The 19371-nt window shown below is 39.7% G+C and overlaps 1 protein-coding gene across 4 annotated transcripts in view; it reads right to left on the bottom strand.

Moving 5' to 3' along the window:
• ENOX1 (ecto-NOX disulfide-thiol exchanger 1) overlaps positions 1-19371 on the bottom strand; it is a 353807-nt gene that overhangs the window by 271165 nt on the left and 63271 nt on the right. For all 4 annotated transcript variants that reach the window (XM_088159695.1, XM_088159696.1, XM_088159694.1 and 1 more), the window contains exon 2: positions 10372-10448. The gene's annotated coding sequence lies outside the window, so the exon portion shown is untranslated. The remainder of the gene's footprint in view (positions 1-10371; positions 10449-19371) is intronic.

The following is a 19371-nucleotide window of genomic DNA, read 5'->3' as shown; positions in this document are numbered from 1 at the left end:
AAGATGCCGCAGACCCTCTTGCTGCAACATCTTGTATTTCACTATCTTGTATTTCTGCTGTCAGCAGCAGGCATATCACCAATCTGTTTCGCTTTTGGCCATCTCAGTGACTGATCGATCAGAATTTAGTGAACAGCTCTTTGGATGGTGCATGTCCCGTCCCAACTACTTTGGCTCAGCAAATCTAACAAGAATAAAGAACGATACAGTCCTTTCTCCTCCTCAAATGCTTATGAGGGAAAAATACAATTCCTAATTATATAGAAAATGTAGCTACCATCAATAATAAGTAGAAATAAAGGTGGTTGTATTTGTACCTATCAGGTAAAATGGAGGAGATTCTAATATGTAGTCAGATGGATTTTATAAGTGATAAAGACAACTGGAATCTGGAATTTAGACGAAATAAATTATTATTTTGATTTTCTGTTGTTTTCTATGTGATTAATGAAAGGCAGCCAGGTATCTATTACATTTAGATTCCAGTGCCAGATATGGATGCTGATACACTGATCCTATCAGCAAAAAAAATGGAGGGGGGAAAAGAAACTTTCACTAGAATTAGAGTTTACAGCAAACCAAAACCATTGAATCAAATGCTTCCATCGAAGTAACCAGTCTGTAAAGAGACAGAAAGTAGGTTGCCCGATCAACCCGTTGCCTGCCACACCTGATAGCTATTGGAAAGAAAAGGAGAATGGAGTTCTCTTAAGAGTAAATGCAAGCACAATAAATGAGAAAAAATAACTAGAAAATTATCTGTAGACAGTCTATTGGCAGAGAAGAAAAGTCAACAGAAAGGATCCTAGAGGTTCTTCTCTGTGCTGCTGAGTCTTTGAGGAAACCTAAGAGAATTTACACAGGAACAAAGAAAATACCTTTTTACAATGGAAGGGAAGGGAAGGGAAGGGAAGGGAAGGGAAGGGAAGGGAAGGGAAGGGAAGGGAAGGGAAGGGAAGGGAAGGGAAGGGAAGGGAAGGGAAGGGAAGGGAAGGGAAGGGAAGGGAAGGGAAGGGAAGGGAAGGGAAGGGAAGGGAAGGGAAGGGAAGGGAAGGGAAGGGAAGGGAAGGGAAGGGGAGATATAGATGTGGGAGCCAGATAAAAATAAAGTTAAATCAGTGAGAGGAGAGAGAAGCTGCAGTATGCACAGTATCTTGTCCATTTTATTTGCATCTTCTCAAAAGCAATGTCAAAAGCCATATAGTTTTAAAAAAAGTAAAGATCAAGTCCAGGCTCACAGCCCTTGCTCATCACATATAGTGCTAACTTCCCTTTTGCCCTGGGTCTCCAAAAATACTCAGCCCTAGTACTCAAGCAGATCTCTGAAGAAGACCATTCCTCTCCTTGTCCTTTAAATGCTTCTTGGCCAGAGAACATATTTTCGGCAAATCTTATAAAGATTCATATTTGAGCTTTTAGCTTATGGCTTCCAGAGGAGGCCCAATTCAAGAAACTCAGTTGATGGGCTTGCAAATATATCATATGCTTCTTGAGACATTCACTACTTAAAAATATTCCAAACCATTGGCACAATCCCAAACCAGACAGTGAATACACCAGAACAGTGCCATAAAGAAGTCTTCACCAAAGAGCAATCTAGGAACAATAGGTGTATGTATATATCAATGGATGAATCTATAGCTGGGTTATACCCACACCAGAAGCAAAAATTTATCAACAGTTTGAAAATCTGAAAGGGAAAAAAAAGACAATGTGAAAATTCATGTCTACTGAACTGGAGGCAAGGAGAAATGCAAGAAATATGATGATATGGCATAATGAGGTTACAAACAAGACAACAATAAGTGTGCAGTGTAAGAAAGTTATATAACCATTTTCTGAGTTGCTTGTACTTTGTGTACAACTCAGAAAAATACCTCTTCTCTACCAAGAGAGCATATTGCAGCAAGTCCCCTCACTGGTTTAGGATGGTTGCATTTACCTTTCTTTATAAGCCATCAGAGAGACAACTGTATATTGTGTAAATACAGTTGGGACATGAATTAATTTCAAACCTATCACATAATCTGATGAGATTTCCCTGGAGATCTCCTAGCATTTTGCAGCACTGTGAGCCATTATTTCCATACTTATTGGAAATAACGTCTGAGCCCAGCCAAGGCACAATATTCCCACTGAGAGTTGTCATGAGAAGCATGGAATTAATTTATATTGTCACTGGATATATCCAGGGTCTTTTTGGCATTACTACTGTGTATGCCAAAATATATGGTAATCCATGACAATACAGTATGCCATGTAACATATAATTTGGGGCGTCCTAAGTTTGGACATACATTCCTTTTTACACATAGAGACCGCAAGGCACTTTTCCCTGAATTTACAGAAGACTGATGTAGCTCCATCATCTTCAGTGGTCAAGCTCCTGGCTTGCACCTCTGTGGAAGCAGAACTGTATCTGTCACATAAGAGAAGCACTCAAGATCCTTTTAAGATGCAATTTATTAGAAAGATAGACCTTAATCACAATGAGCTGTGATGCTGGCTGTCATATTTTAGAGGATGAGCAAGAAGCTATATATTTTTTTATTGCAGTTAAATTAATTCACACTACTTATGAAGTTACTTATCTATTTTTAGCATTCTCCAGGTGGCTGCTGTCACCAGATGTGGACAGATCCTGTCATGCTTCACAATAAAACCAGCCACACTGGAGTTTTGGATGAAATGAAAACTCACCTATGTTACAATCATTTTTAGATTTCCAAGCCATTCTCCAGCAAACTTTCACCAAATATTTCTGGTTTATTTTTGTAAGCAAATTTTCTCCATTTATAGTTGATCTGTTTTTCTTACCTGATTCATACAAGCCTGTTTGTAACACTGCAATTTGTCACCACGGAAACAACTGTTCGGTCACCATAGCTGATGTCACTGAATGAATCAAGTATGAAAATCATGGAAATTATTTTTTTAAAAACACCAAAAACATCAAGCAAACATCTTTCTAAACAAATTCAGAAACAATTTGGAACTACTTAGAAAGAAATTCAATTAAATATGATGCCTTAGTTTCAGTTTTCAGAAATTTTCAGGGTTTTTAAAACTTTTTATGTTTCACTGTGGGTGGCAGCTACTGAGTAAAATCCTGTGCAATGGGTTCTAGCAGACCCATTTCGTAGCCAGCACCACAACTCACAATGAGACTGCTGCAGCTTCAAACCCTTCTCTCCCAAAACTTTCACAGGAGGCTGAGACACAGCAGTCTTCTCCCTGAGGGTAGGCTCAGACCTGACTTGCCCACTTAATTAGCCACTTAACCATTCTAGCAAGAGAGGCTGAACATGCAGCTGTCTGCAAACAGCCTGCCATTGCCCAGCAGCTTTAAATATTATATATCTATATCTTTATCAATCTCCATTTCCCTGACAGAAATAACCGCAGGCCAGAAATCTTTTCAGCTGTTGTGCCCTACCCATGTGGATGCTACTGTGATGTCTATTTTATGGATCAATGTTGATTTTCATCCGGGATTCTGTAAAGCTTTGAAGCAAAAACCTTGGAAAAGGAAAGAGATACCATTTCATAATCCAAGGCAGCCTTTTGGAGATTTACCCGTAACTCAAGTATAAATCCAGAATAACCACATTTTTATTTAAATTGTATATTTCTGTATTTAGTAGGAAAGTAGATAAACTCATTTATTATTTTGGCTAATTTACAAATTTCTTATAGCTACTGGTAACACAGCTAAAAATGGCATTCCAAGGTGATTCTAATTTTAGAAATAATAATAAATCTTATATACCATATTTGCTTTAAAGTTTTGTAATTTTGTCACATTTTGCATATAAAGATAAGCTCAACTTCATTTCTCAAATTGTATCATTAATGCTGCCTTAAAAGCAGCCACTTTCATCACTATCACATGTTAAATCTCTGGGGGATTAAACTTTAGGAAACACTTTCACAAAAAAGAAGTGTCTCTAATTAAATGTAATTAATTTACTAGTGCCCTGCAATTGCAAGTATTAAAAAATAATAAAATCCTCGAGCACTTTTTGCTTTGCACGTGATAAATGCTACAATCACTCTTTCTAGTGAAAATACAGAGGAAATAATATTAGGTGACAGCAAAGTTCATTGCAGCAGGTCAATTGAGATTGTCAGGATTCATTAGCATGTGTGTGACTGGTAAATAATTGAGTTAATTTTAGGCTGAGTGACATATTTAGAAAACTATGAATCACCTTATTTTGTGAATTTAATCAACCTTTGCTCTTCCCTGGATAATTCAGAGTACATCTGCAATATTAAGTTGGAACTGACTCTTCACTCTGTTGCCCTCACAAATGCTAGTGGTTTGCAAAATTTCAAAACCATCAACCATATTAAATGCTGGCCTCCAACAAGGATTTCAACACAAATAAAGCAACATAACTACAAAGAACATAAAAGTTTAAAAAAAAACAAGCAAACAAAAATAAAAAATAAAAACAAACAAACAAAAAACCCTTGAAGCTGAAGAAGTTACTTTCTTCAACTGAAGTTTTAGCTAGATTTATGCTGAAATCTCAATTTGCTTTGTCTCTAAGAATAAAAATGCTATAGTCCGCAAGATAGCAATGCAGAATGATTATTTCTCTGGAAACTTTCCAGAAAAATAGCTTCTGTTTGAAAAATTCAGTCAATCCTCAAATGCTTCTTTGTGACACTCTGTTAGCCCAATTATCTCACATTACAAAACAAAAACATTGCACTGCATATGGATGTTCCAGCTTTGGCTCTGAAAAATGCTGCTTTCGACAGCAGGAAACATCTTTTTTCAAAACTTAGCTTCATTTGGAAGTAAGTCACAATTCCTAGCTAAAGTGATTTTCATCAGATGTCTTCTGATCTGTTAGAGGGTTTTTCTTAATTTCTGGAAGACATTCTATTACCACTAGATTTGATATTGAATGTTACAATATTTAGTTAAGAGTGGGCTTTTCTATGTAAAATTTGAGCTCTGATATGCACTAGCAGAAAGGGCAATTACTCTTCAGTTTTGTATTTTGAATGTGCAAACAAGTTGGTTGTGGATTACTGGCAGCTAGAGCTTGGGTTCTGACATTTAACTGTTATTAATACACAAAGCAATTAATATAATCATAAATATGGGGAAAATCTCAACACTATTTACACTAGTTAGTTATTAGGAGGTAAAATACTTTGTCAGCTGTAATACAATACAAATTGCTGCACAGTGTTCAATACGGTTATAACACGCATATATTCAAAGTACTACAGTTTATATTCTGGGTCTGTCCTCCAGGGATCAATTTATGATACTCTGTGCTGGGTATTTTATCTTGACAAAATAAGGATACTTTGTTCATGTGTAGCTACATTTAGCTACTACACATTTTCTATGTGGGTAGGATTCCAGATCCAACCCTCGCACACTGAATAGGGATACACGTCGGGATGCACTGGAGGCATCATTAGTATCTACACAAAAGGCACCACACGAGTGTGCACCTGCCTCCCCAGTTTGGAAACATTTTCCTCGAGCAAAAGCATAACAGAACCAACAGCAGATTGTACCCATTTTCTTTGCTGTTGGCATTGGTTTCTTGAGCGTTCAAGCTAAAAATCCCACTTGGACATTTACCATTTACCACACCCCATGCACACACAGGATGTAGTGACAGGCAGTGACTCTGCAGGGGAGGTTTGGGAGGTCTACTGAAATGATCCCTGCAGGTGACAGCCAGCTAGGTGAGCAATGTAACATGGACAAAACACACTCACACAGGGGACTGCTACTTTCTTCCATACTGAAATTCATTAATCCATTTAAGCAGAAAAAGTACCTTCATTTTCCCTCATTTTCTTGCAATTGGAATTAAACTCCCGTTCAGAATTAATGGTGTTACAAACAGCAACCAATCTTAAACAAGACTATTTCAAAGCTCCTTATTAGTGCTTTATTTTTTAAGTCTGATAGTTGTGTCACCCATTATTGACATCCTCAATTATTAATATCATGTGTTACTGGCTAGCATACGGCATGTTTAGCAGCAGGACTTGGCCACAACTGTTCCAGTGAATTAGGAGAAGTTTCTCCCAGGCATCAAAGTGATATCCTTGTAATCACCTATCATAAACACACATTCTCCTAGCTCTGCCAAAGGAGACAAACAGTTGCAACACCACGCCAAGTCAGAAAAGCAAAATAACTTTGATTGATAAAAGGGACAACACAGCAGAGGCGCATATTACTAAAAACATAGTGTGCCTAGATGGGGAAGCGAATTACAAATGAACAGGGAACTGCTAAAAGCTGACACTTTCCCTAACCAAAGCAAATTGCTACTGCTTAGTTCACAATGGCTGATGCACAGTCCTGCTTTATTTCCCAGCTGCTCCATGAGACTGATTCAAGCTCACTGAAAACAATACAGTCCTTTTTGGATGCAGTCTTAAGTAAGAACAAGAGCAGACAAAATATCTCAGTCTAATCGATTAAACAGTTCTGCTTAATATCATTATCAATGGTCAGGATAAGGGGATCAAGTGCACCCTCAGTCTCCTTGCAGAGGACACTAAGTTGGGTGGGAATGTCGATCTGCTGGAGGGCAAGAAGGCTCTGCAGAGGGATCTGGACATGCCGGATTGATGGGCCAGGAACAATTGTATGAGGTTCAACAAGGCCAAGTCCTGGGTCCTGCTCTTGTGTTACAACAACCCTATGCTACAGGCTTTGGGAAAAATGGTTTGGAAAGCTGCCTGGTGTAAAAGGACCTGGGGGTGCTGGTTGAGAGCCAGCTGAACATAAGCCAGCAATGTGTCCAGAGAAACTTCTCTGTCAAATCATGGTCAGATAAGGGAGAAGTACTTCCCTACTGGCTACAGAAGAGAAGATTCATGCATTACCTTTTCCTGGTAACACTACTAAGCGAAAAGTCAGTTTGAAAGTGTTTCCAAAGAGGTAAAACATTCGTGTTTTTAAGAAAGCTCAATGCAGAATTCAGACTATTTCCTGACAGTTGGTATCTGAAAGTTCTTTGTTTGGTCAGAATGCTTTATTTTTCTTTAAAGAAGACTAATTTGTGTACTTGGTATAGAGTATGTATTCAGCGTCCTCCTTCCAGGTGCCACATCTCGTGGTATAAGTCACTCTGCACCTCTGCAGGGGTCTTGTGAGCCACACACACCTTCAAGACTACCAGCCACCTCCCTGGCCCCTACAGGAGGGGACAGCTGAGGGACTGCCTCCACAATGGTGACTGCTGCCTGCTGTCACTCGACAGCAAAGCCCAAGCAGCAGTGCTGAGGTGCTCCATGCCCTGTGCCAGGGCTTTGTTCCATGCACAGCCCTTCCAGCTGAACTTCCCAGTTTCTGCCTGCTCGTCACATTTAACGTTACTTTCTGTGTTTAATGTTTCAGATTTGTGTGAAGTTTAAAAAAAAAAAAAAAAAAAGTTGGAGCGTGCCAGTTATTCCTCTGAGAAGAACTTTGCAGTTCTTCTGCTGTTTGGCACAGGCTGCCACAGATGGAAGACAGATATCTGTCCGCCAATGTTTAAAGAGGACCAGATTTTTTTGTTTAGAAATTTTTGCTCTTCAGCACTTACAGCCATACAATCAGCCAGACCAGCCCTTCCCTCCATAACAAGTACATTCACAAAACGAATAGAGGAGACCACTGCTTGCACAGGATTCACACACCCAGAGATGTCTGGGGTGCATTGGGACTGCCTTGATGGATAGTTTTGGAAAGAAAGGGGCCAACTTTTTCTAACCTGGCTTGAAAAGCTCGGAAACTCACATACTCTTCTACCGCAAGGGAACTCATTTACTGAAAAGGAAAACAAAGTTGTCCAGTAGCCTTTTCAGCAACATCAGCCAGGAAGGTTTGCTAATTCTGAGTCGTTCCAACCCAAATATCTGAGGGAAGCTGCTGAACTGGTGCATGGGCTTGCTAAATCAGCTGTGCTCCCTTGCCTGCTGATGGCTGCCAACTTAGACTGACCTCAAATACTCCAGCTTCCTCCCCCAAGTGTTAGTCGCTCTCTGCTATCACACCTGATCTTTCACAAAAGTTTCTGCACCTTCCAGGCTTGTCACAACAGCCCTTCGAGCATAAGCTGAAGCCAACTTGACACAACAGATTTCCTTTTTCTCTTGGAGACACGCATATGCCACAGAGACTGCAGCTCAGCACCTATGCACATAAAGCACTCCTGAGCACGCCCAAGTGGGATAGCACTTTTGCAAACTGGGCAGCACTGCTGCTTCCTTTTCTTCACCCCTTTTTTTTTTTTTCCTTTTAAAGTAAAAAATTCTTTAAAGCAAGTCTGTTTGAGGTTAAGATCCTAGTTTATGCTCACTAAGCTGTCTTGTGCTGTGTCCAAAACTGGCATAGAAACATTGCCGGCTTTTCTTGGAACCCCTATGCACAGCCTAGCAAATAAAGCTTTCTCTTCTGCTCCAGCATCCCTGGAGTCTGAACACTTCAATGCTTAAATATTTCTTGCTTATGCAGAAGGGTGGTGCCTGCATGACTGTGTGTATGCAAGGAGAAGTTTTCAGGAGCAGCAGAAAATAAACTATGTCACCAAAGTCCTGCAGTGCTCACTCCTTTCTTCCTTTTCTGTGTGACATCTTGGGGAAAATTCAGGGAGAAAATGAATGCTGAAAAACGACAGGTCCTGGGCAGTGTCTGGAGGAAAGCAGGTAAACTTGCTACCCCAGGGACAAGGGCACAGCTGGCAGGAGGGGAGAATGCAGACGGCTGGTTTGCTCCCAGCTGGGGATTAAGAAGTCGCAGGTGAACCAAGGCCACGTGCCCTACTAATAGCAGCAGCTTCCTGCTCAAAATAAGAAGCAGGTTCTCACATTTGTTCTCTGGTTGGGTTCAGACGTAAGCTGCAACACAGATGTTCACAGGGCACAAAGGGGACACCCAGCAGAGCTGGCTGCAAAAGAAAATTTACGGGAATGACAGCAAGCTGCCTTTTACAGCAGGCTCTCTAGAGAGGCAGTAAAAGGGAAGCTCATTCTGCTATGATTTTTTTCTCCTGGAACTCCTCCTTGTGTAAGGTCTCACTACAGCTAATCTCCAGACACTGCAAATGAATTAAGAAGAGGAGAAAACATGGGAAAGCAAAACAAGAAAGCAAAGTAGAAAACAAAGCAGAAGAAATGAGAGTGAAGAAGTGTATCACAAAAGGGAGCAGAAAGGGCACGTCAATAGATATGGGAAATTTTAGGAAAACGTAAACATCAGGAACATTGATCTTTTGCACCCACTCTGAAAGGATGATTAGACATGGGATCCTCTCACAGGCCTGGACACAGCCCTGAACATCCAGGAGCTCTAGTAGTAGGACATAAAGTGATCCAGGAAGGTACCTGACCCATACATAAACTGGAGACAAGGGTTCTTCTCCAGCTTTTGCTAAATATCGTGGGATCTACAGGTAAAGCACATTAAGAAGATATGTTGCATTCAAATTCTTACAGAATAAGCAACTTAGTGCAAAAATCCATTTTTGTGAATTTCTTGCATAAGCATTTAACCTCTTCCCATTTTTAAATCTCTTCAAAGTCTCACACAGATCAAGGTAAGTCCAGCTGTTACATCCAGGTATCCAAGAAACCTTTCACTCTTTCAAACTGAACTGAATCTCAAAAAAATTGCCTAGGTCTATGAACTCTTTGGAAAGAATAAGAACTTCTAAGTCTTCTCTCATTTATCTTTCTCCATTGCTAGGAGTTCAGCAGAACTTCAAGAACCAAGAAGTGTGACCTGATTTTTAAAAAAGAAATCACCTGAAAATTGCTTTGTTATATGCAAGAATGTATTTCTGAAATTGCCAGAATATTTACTGTAAATGATTGAAGGGAGACGTGAGCCTAAGAAGAAAATTTCCAGGAACTTCAATATACCCAGTTTTCAACCTTTATGGTCATTTCCTTCCCATATTTAGTTATATTCATACCTTTACCAGCTTCAACAATTGCAAAAAAAAACCCCAAAGGAAACACAGATGTAAAACCAGATGAAGCACAGCCTCAAGTACTGACGGATCAAGAGCAGAGCCACTTCCTCTCACTGATTTTACCTTCAAAACTTTTTAATAGCTTGTGGAGACCCACCTTTTTTGTCATTCTGAAGTTAAGTTTGTGGGTTTGGCTAAACATTTATCTCTGAGCAACTGTGAATGTCATGTCCTTCCAAATTTCTGCCCTACAATAACCATATGTTATTGAAAATTCAGTCTGCAAAGATCCATCACACTGTCCCATTTACAGCACCTGAGATTTATCAAGAGCTGTAAGAAGCTCAGCATTAAACTGCCAATAAAACTCACACGGTCCCAACCATCCAACACAAAACATGAATGTATCCATTACACGTACCTATTTATTGCAGATACCTTCCGAGTTTCAGGAAGCATATAATCCTGAAGAACTTCTTCAAGTTCAGAATCCAAGATCTGGTAAAAAGATTATATATATTTAAAGTCATTAAAAGTATATGGCTTAAGCATATATAATGGAAAAAATATATAATGCAAAATTACTGCTTAGAAATGAGTCTATGAGCCTGTCCTTCTGAATCTGTTCACCACCTAAGAAATGTTGTGGGTGATAACAGTGATGGTATGATAATTTATAGCGCATTACATTTAAGGCATATAATATTGTATAGATTCTTAAGCAATTTCTACACAAGTTCAAAATAGTAGAAAACTCAAAAAAACCCCAAAATTTTCAAATAGCAATTTTGCCACAATCATTTGCAATGAAAGAAACAAAATCAACATATTGAGTATGAAAAACTGCCAGTGGCATATCAGAAAACAGAAATGATTTAGTAAACCACAAACATCCTTATGTACATTTAAGCAGTATTCTGCCTTTAGCTTGCAGCAAAACAGTGATATGAAGAGGCAAACCACAGGAAAAATCAAAGGTATCCTTAAGTGAATTATTTCTTTAACGTCCAAAAAAGCTGAACATGGCAGTTCTGTTACAGGTGTGAAATTCTGGATGTGCATTCTTGTAAGGATACATATAACACCTAATCACAATTAGTCCCAGAGTCTCTGCAAATTTTCCTGGTGATTCTCACACAGTGACCCTGAACATAACGCATTTGTTAAATCTGATGTGCTTAACAAAACAAAAAGGAAGAAGCTGCAGCAGTAGAAAGAAACAAGCTCAGCAGACTAAGGAAAGACACAAAAGAGAAAAAAAAAAAAAAAAAGAAAAACTAAAAAAGGGAGGAAAGTTCATGTGTCCAAATGCACTTGGTCTGATCTCTGTTCTGGGTAATCACCATCATTAGTACATGCTCTACTGAATATTTCTGTGGTACTATTGGCAACTTGGCATTCTGGAACAAGAAACACCATTTCACACAGGATTGCCACACAGCCACAGCTCTTAAAGATAATTAAGAGTCTATATTAGAAAAAGTATTGTCTCTTTTTTTCCCCACAGAGTTTTTCCTGAGTTTTCCACAGCAGCTGTGCTACTGGAAGCCGCCACATGATTCCCAGTGAAGGCAAAGAGAATAAGCTATAGAATTGTCTATGCCCACTATGCATCAATGATCACCTGGCTGGGAGCACCTATTTGTCCCAGCTGAAGAGCAGACATTTGCTTCCCCAAAGGATCAGCCCACCCAAGGAGTCCTGGACTCCCTCTGTTCCCTTTTGTGAGCTGGTAATTTTCAAGCAGAGCAATGAAATGTAAATATCAGCATGGATAATTATTTCACTGCTCATTTTTTGCAAGATAATCAGACAGAAAGATAAGACTCACTCTGAGGAACAGAAGCAGTAGAAATTTTTATCCAGCAACAGCATGAAAGATTCTGCCAATTCTTCTCTACAAAAGCAACAGTTCGTTGATTTGTAGCTGCTGCCTACTTTCATGTGCAAGAACAACAGAAATCCCTCACTGGTCTTCTCTACATATTTTCAGGCAATCACAACAAACACGACAACTTCTACGATTATTTATTCTATGCACTGTGTAGCCATTCCTGCTGTTGATGTCAGCTGCAGACAAGCCAGGCTCAGAAGCTCAGATTCAATCACACAGGCACGAGTAACATCACTACATCTCCACCCTTTGCACCTCCTACTCAATTCACCAAGAGATTTCCACAATAATGCATAATCACAAAGAGAATGTCATTAAAGTGAATCTCTGCCAAATACCACCTCTAAAATGAGTGGGAGCTACTTACTAGATAATACCAATAAAAATCTGCAAGATCAGAAGGTGGCCAAAGTTTACCCTTTATTTTCTACAGTAATGTCCTCCTTTTTCTCCTACAGTAATGTCCTTAATTTTTTCCCACTTCTTCATCAGTTAGCCTTGTAACAACTTTTTCCACATAAAATCACGGAAAATCTCCAGTTGGAAGGCACCAAGAATCACTGAGTTCAGCTCTCTGCTCCTTGCAGGACTATCTAAAACTAGACCAAATGATTAGGAGCATTGTCCGGACACTCTTTGGATTCTGACAAGCTTGGTGCTGTGACTATTACATTGAGGATCCTGCTCCAGTGACTGCCCACCTACTTAGTGAAGTACCTTTCATAATGCCCAGTCTCAACTTCCCTGCAACTTCATGTCCCTGTGTCCTGTCACTGGTCCCCAGAGAAGGGAGATCAGCACCTCCACCTCTGCTGCCCTCTCTTGAGGCACTCCCTAAGCCATGTTTTCCCTCTTATTTATCCCCTTCGTTTCTTACCCAATTTATGACTGCCCATTTTACCTTCACTTGCAAGGCCTCTGCAGTGCAACAAGCTTTCATCTTACCACACCTTGACAGGAATTACCACCCATCAGATGTAGCACATTAACCACCTAAATGTATGCTGTTCCCTGGCTGAAACATCCTCAGCCAAGCGACAATAGGTAGAGATTCCAGGGACTGAGCTGTCAGGTCCTGCAAACCTTGTCTCATAAAGGTAATCTTCAAACACACTGGGTGTAAAACCCTACTAATTCGATAATGCATGCGATTATATTTCTCAAAGACACATTTCAGGGGATTGTTGACCTGAGAATTTCTCATGACATATTTACAGAAAAATGTTATGAATTATTGCAAGGCTGAGATAGCTCTGTGACAGAACGTTTGCAACCAAAGATAAGAACAATTGTGTGTTAAGTACAAGCACACAATTTGCTGTGCATAATATTAGCAGTGTTTATTTTAGAATTGACCACCCACCTGACTGTCCCAAAAAGCCTCCTGGAGTTGCTAAAAGATGCCAGAGAAAGTTTTCACTTGTAGCAGACTTTCTATCTTTCATAACACCAGCTGTCACTTTTACAAACACATTATGCCCTTCACAGTTATCCCATATTCTGCAAACACCAAAAAACCCCAAACTCTCCCACAGTTATTAACATCTGCTTCACTTACTGATTCTGACAAACTGAAGGACAAAAGCATGATTTAACAGATTGCTCCACATAAAGCAGCTATGCAGTCCACAGAAGGATTCATCAAATGCCCCTGTCAGAGAGCTTTACAAAGCGCAGCTTAATGAACGTATGCAAATTGCTATAATATATAAAACGCCTGATACCACTTCAACAAGTAACATGCCTATGAAATCTATGGAGAATGATCATATAGATCAATCTAATTTGTCTTTGAAATAAAGTGATTTGGTTTCCTCCAGATAATTTCAATTTTTTTTTCTTTAATGCCCTGAAGCACACATTACATACAATGAACCACTGCTTTAGGCAGGGGAAGATGTGATTATTCAATAGAAAAAATATGCAGCAAGAGACTAACTGGAAGCACACTGGTACTCTTCAATATTTTCCTTCAATGTTTTGACATGCTGGCACTTCTAAAAAATTGTTTTTACCAAGCCTTGTTGCATTAAAACAGCCCCTATTTTTTTCTGCTCTTGCTTGATGTGAGGTTGAAGCCTGAGTGCAAGTCAGGCTGATATTTACAGCATGAAGAAATGCTCAGATATGAAAGCACACCACAAAACAACATTATTGATCTAGAAATTTGATCTTTTTTTTTATCAAGATAAGGAAAGAATAGCTTATGAGCTAAAATTATTTTCGATGGAAAAAATCAACATTTTCTAGAGATTTATCCCTCCTGAGAACTGAAAGTTCTTTTCACCAACTGACTTGAATAACAATAGATAAAAATACACTCGTGTTTTGTCAAAGAAGCTAAAATCTACAGTCAACCTTTAAGAACTTTGTGGAAAAATAAGCAGAACTTCCCTAATTTTTTTTACTTTGAAAAAAAAAAAAAAAACCACATGAAAAAGAACATGGCACAGTTTGTGCATCAGAAACTAGAAGGTGCAAAGTTCCCAGATCTTGGCTTTTCCACCTACATTTAAGGCCAGGGAATGGGAAAGAGAAATAGGACTGTGAAGTACCACCATTATCTCTTTGTCTCTCATGCTGGGGCCATAAAAGGAAAACAAACACTAGGTAACACTTTCTCCAGTAGTTTTTGGTTATGTTATGCTAGGAGAATTCCCAGTGTAGTAGTCTAACAGATAAACAGTTTCAACTCGTATTTTATGTCACAGTATGACAGAACCACTCGGGTTGTAAAAGACCTCTGACATCATTGAGTCCAACCATTAACTCAGCACTGTCAAGGCCACCATTAAATCATGTGCCTAAGCACCACATCTACATGACTTCTAAATGCTCCCAGGGCTGGGGACCCAACCACTTCCCTGGCAGCCTGTTCCAATGCCTGACCATCCTTTCACTGAATCATTTTTTCCATATATCCAATCTGAACTTTCCCTGCACAACTTCAGGCCATTTCCTCTTGTTTTATTGCTGGTAACCTGTGAGAGGAGACTGACTCCCACCAGTTTGCAACTTCCTTTCAAGTAGAGAGGGATAAGGTCCTCCCAAGCTTCCTTTTCTCGAGGCTAAACAACTTCACTTTCATCAGCCACTCCTCACAAGACTTGTGCACTAGGTCCTTCGTGCATTAGATGTTTCCTGTTAAAACAGAAGTAATTGCTGTTACTGTCAAACCTAGACACAACTTTTGCTCAGTGCCTTAGGCAAAATGACCAAGATGAGCAGTACTTGGTGCAGGATTCTGAAATCTCTCTATCATGGGACCACAGTTTCTGCACTGAGAATTAACTAAATTGTAAAATAAGAGTCCAAGCTGGAATACCATGTCAGAAACGTATTGTGATCTCCTCATTTTAAAGGCACTAACTTGTAAAATCCTTTCCATTCTGGTACACTAAATATTCAGGATGTGCCAGGCACTGTGGAAAAAGCTTTTATTTCTGTGCAAATGAATATACATTAGAGTGAGTGTTTATAACATTTTTCTAGATTTAGGTTTATATAACTGACAATTAAGGGGTGATATCTTTAACACTATGTATCACTTTTAGATGCCAGTATCACTTCTAGATGCCAGTTAGCAATATTTAACAAAGCAGGCAGTTCTCATTTTTATGTCTTTTGTTTTTGCATTCAGATTTGGTCCTCCAGCTTTGCATTCAGTTGAACACTAAAATCAGGGAATAAATTAACTTGACAAGCCTTCCTTTATTATACCTCATTTCTCAAAATAACTCTTTCAGCTTCCATCATTACCATCCCTATTTTAAATTTGTTCCTTTTAACATTAATCTACAAGTACAGAAAAATCTCTCCCCTTTTGACTGTGCATCAAGGCCAACAGATTCACAGCTGATATAGGTAATAAAGGCAAATTAAGGAAGCTCCATGTCACACCTCCCCTCCCCTCTTATCTCCTGAACCTATATAAAATTATACTAATTATCATAAGTAAAATTAAACATTCTAACTTTTCCCCGAAATAGAAAATTATCATTCTTGCGAGTCAGTATTCTTATAGCTCCCTTAAGATGTAACATCTAATAGATTTTAGGGTACAAAAAGAGCCTCTTATATGGATTCCAGATTCAGAAGAAAACTGCTTCAATAAAGTATATTAAGCTGTAGACCATCACTGACAAAATTACAGTCACACTGTGTGCAATGGAGTGTGCTACATGATAATGCATGAAAACATTTTTTTAACCTCTTACTTTGTGGTTTGTTGGGTTTTTTTTCCTTCAGGAACAGCAGCATTTAAAATCAGGATGGACTCCTTTAACAAAACAGGTGGGAAGCAGAGACAGTCCACCCAGTCCCACAACCCTACCCACTGACAGATTCCTGCCATCCATTGCAGTGAGGGTATTAACTCATCACTATTATGGACAAACTACCTATGCTGGACAGCAGCACAACCAGTAACAGCAAATAGTTCTGGGATAATCCCGAACTGACAGTGACATAGATGAGAAAGTGCAATCCTTGCTTGATAAGCTCCTTGACAAGCTAGTACAAACCCCTGTTCCCTGTTAAAAAAGAAAAATGAGGGGGAAAAAAGAGTCTGTTAGATTGCAGACCTTTTTCTACTCAAAGCAAGCGAATTTCCAGTGGCTGAAAAATGCCTTCTTTCCCTGACCCGTGGGAAAATACAAGAGGGGACTCACTGCTCTGGTCTGTCTCCAAAGTAGCATCCCAGGTGAAAAGACTCCCAACCTGAAATATTTCTGTGGAAGTACTGAGCAACATTACTGTGGTAGACACTTCTGAAGGGAAGGGTCCCCACCTGCCCTGACAAAGGCAGAGGAGGCACACAACACAGCCACTGCTTTTGGTTCAACAATGCAGAGCCTAAGCCACCTTCCTCCATCTCTACAGAGCATCTGAAATCAAAGAAATGTACAGCTGTCACTGCAATCTAGAGATTGGAATAGAAATTTCATAAGGAAATACGTGCCTTTGGGTTTTTTTGTTTTAAAAGCAATGCAGAAGCACTGCACTCTTCATCCCAGTGAAAGACTAGCTAAACAACTGAATGCAATAGATGCAATAAATCTCTAACCCTTTACCTTTTCTAATTAAAGCAACAATGCTTGGAAACCCCTCTTCAAATCATCATAAGGAATGTAAAAAAAAGGTTCCAGTAAGTTCAATACAGGTAATATTTTTTACAAGACTTATGAAGACAACATGGGCAAATTCAGTGTGACCATGACATTCATTTGTCCTGGAAAGTCTTTAAACACTGGTACCATAACATCTGAAGATTATGATACCCCATTCATGCATAAAAGGAGTAATCACTCAGAAATATCCACCAGTAACATCCCGTCTCAGAAACCACAGGTAAGTCAAAAAATCCATAGGAGAAACAAGAGGACCATCAAGTTCTCCTTCATATAGACACCTATCATAATGGGGGCCAAATGCAATTTACAGGTGTTTGCTTATATTACTTGAAAGAAAGAAAAGGATAATGTTCTCTTCTGTCACAGAAACAAACATGGAAGGTGGAGCTGTGAAGAGGAGCAAGATCAAACAACTTGAGAGGAATCTAGGAAGTCTTCCTAAGCAGTCAGTCACGCCTGCTGTTAGGAAAGGAGGCCAGGCACCAAGATGTCATTCTCTGAAAAGTCAGATCCAATGAGGAATAGCTTATCAAGATAAGAATTATTAGCAGACAGGCTAGTGGCAGAATTAGTTCACCATGGTGATGATAAAACAGTATTAGGAAAGCAGGGCAATTTTAAGAAAAGGCAGCTAAAAATACCTGCCTAACACACACTGCTCCAAGTCCTTCTCATCTCCAGTATGCTGATGCTTCAAAGTTAGCTGTCCCAACAGACAGCCCTGTACTCTGTCTGCCAGTGTCACCATGACTTATAGCATGCTGTGGTAGGCTTGCAGTCTCTGAGGATTGCATGTCTCTGTGAATGATGAGGGTAGCTGCATTTTGTTCCAGTTACCCTGAATTAGGAGCAGAACCCATTGACTAGCAAGCTTTCAGCAGAGGCTTCAGCTGGGAAAAGGCAGGGTACAGTGCTTGGGCTGCTGTATTGAAGGAATACACTTCTCATAAGAGTCTTGTCCAGGTTTCTGTTCCTGCTTTGCCCACGAAGACTGATGACACAGTGTCTTTTCCACAGACACATGCACTCCACACAAGCCCTTCCTAGCATCACCAACAAAAGACCCATATGTTTTTCAAGAAGAGACATCCCAAACTCCAAGGGTCTGGAAACAACAAGGAAATTCTTGTACTGACCTTGGACTGCGGCCTTCTGAAATCTGTAAATAACCAGCAGAAGCCACTAACCTCTGCATTAAACATGAAATAGGTGATAGTGTAGACACATAAGCAGTGGTCAGTCTCCTATTTAGCCCTTTTAGTAACACTATGACTTCACATTGCATGCCTGGCTGGCTATTTTCAATCCCTGAAAATACTTCTATGTATTCTCATAACAACTTCCCTATATTTACCAAATTCTCTCCAAATTATTTTGCTTTTCTTCTCAACTAGTGCACTTGGGAGTTTATTCCAGAACTTCGCCCTCTTGGGCTGTTTGAAAGATTTCTGTTGATGTTCAGTCTAAATTCATTCAGGACTAATTAATAAACCTATTATCTTGAGCAGTTATTATTCCTCAATTTCAACAGCTCGCCTCCTTCTCTGGTGTTTGCCCTCCAAAAGTAATTTAATACAAAGGTTTTATTTCCTGGACATTGTATACAAGTTATTAGGAATGGAAGCTTCGCATATTTTATCAGGAAGTTCGACAGAATGTAACCAACCACAGGCAGATGCTGATTTCTTTTCCTAGTTACTCCAGTATAAACCAGGAATGGACCTGTATGGAGAGCAATCCATAACAAATGTCTAGAGGCAAGAACTGCATCTGAGCAGACATCTGCCCAGGGCTGCAGTGAGGATTGTGAGCACTAAGCTGTCAGCAGAGAAGAAATACCTGATAGAGAAGGGAAGAGTTACTGGCATCTGTCATGTAAGAGCCATTTTTTAGAGGCTTTTGAAAATGAAAGGCATTGATCATAGATTTCCTTCAATCCAAAGAAACTTGAAAACCAATATATCTGGCATCTAGACTCATACTCTCTGGGTAAATGCTGTACTTGCTTCAGCTCAGACTGGACACAGAGAAGTTCAGTGGGAAGGTGACTGGTCTCTGGAACAGGCTCCCCAGGGAAGTGGTTGCAACACCAAGCCTGTCAGAGCTCAAGGTGCATCTGGACAATGCTCTTAGTCATATGGTTTAGTTTTAGGTTGTCCTGCAAGGAGCAGGGAGTTGGGCTCAATGATCCTTAGGGGTGCCTGTCAACTGGAGATATTCTGTGATTCTGTGCCTATGCAAAAGGCAATTTCATCCACCCCACTATTCAATGTAACCATCATACTTGTGTGTTGAATTCAATGCCATTCGGCTGTGTTAGGAATGGTCTCAGGACACACAATGCATCAAACCACTCTGCTGCTGTTTTGAAACTGAAGTGGCATTGCCATGGTCA

This window comes from Sturnus vulgaris, chromosome 2 (genome assembly GCF_052056855.1).
Source record: "Sturnus vulgaris isolate bStuVul1 chromosome 2, bStuVul1.hap1, whole genome shotgun sequence".
NCBI classification, from domain to species: domain Eukaryota; kingdom Metazoa; phylum Chordata; class Aves; order Passeriformes; family Sturnidae; genus Sturnus; species Sturnus vulgaris.
This window is presented reverse-complemented; position numbering and strand designations above follow the sequence as displayed.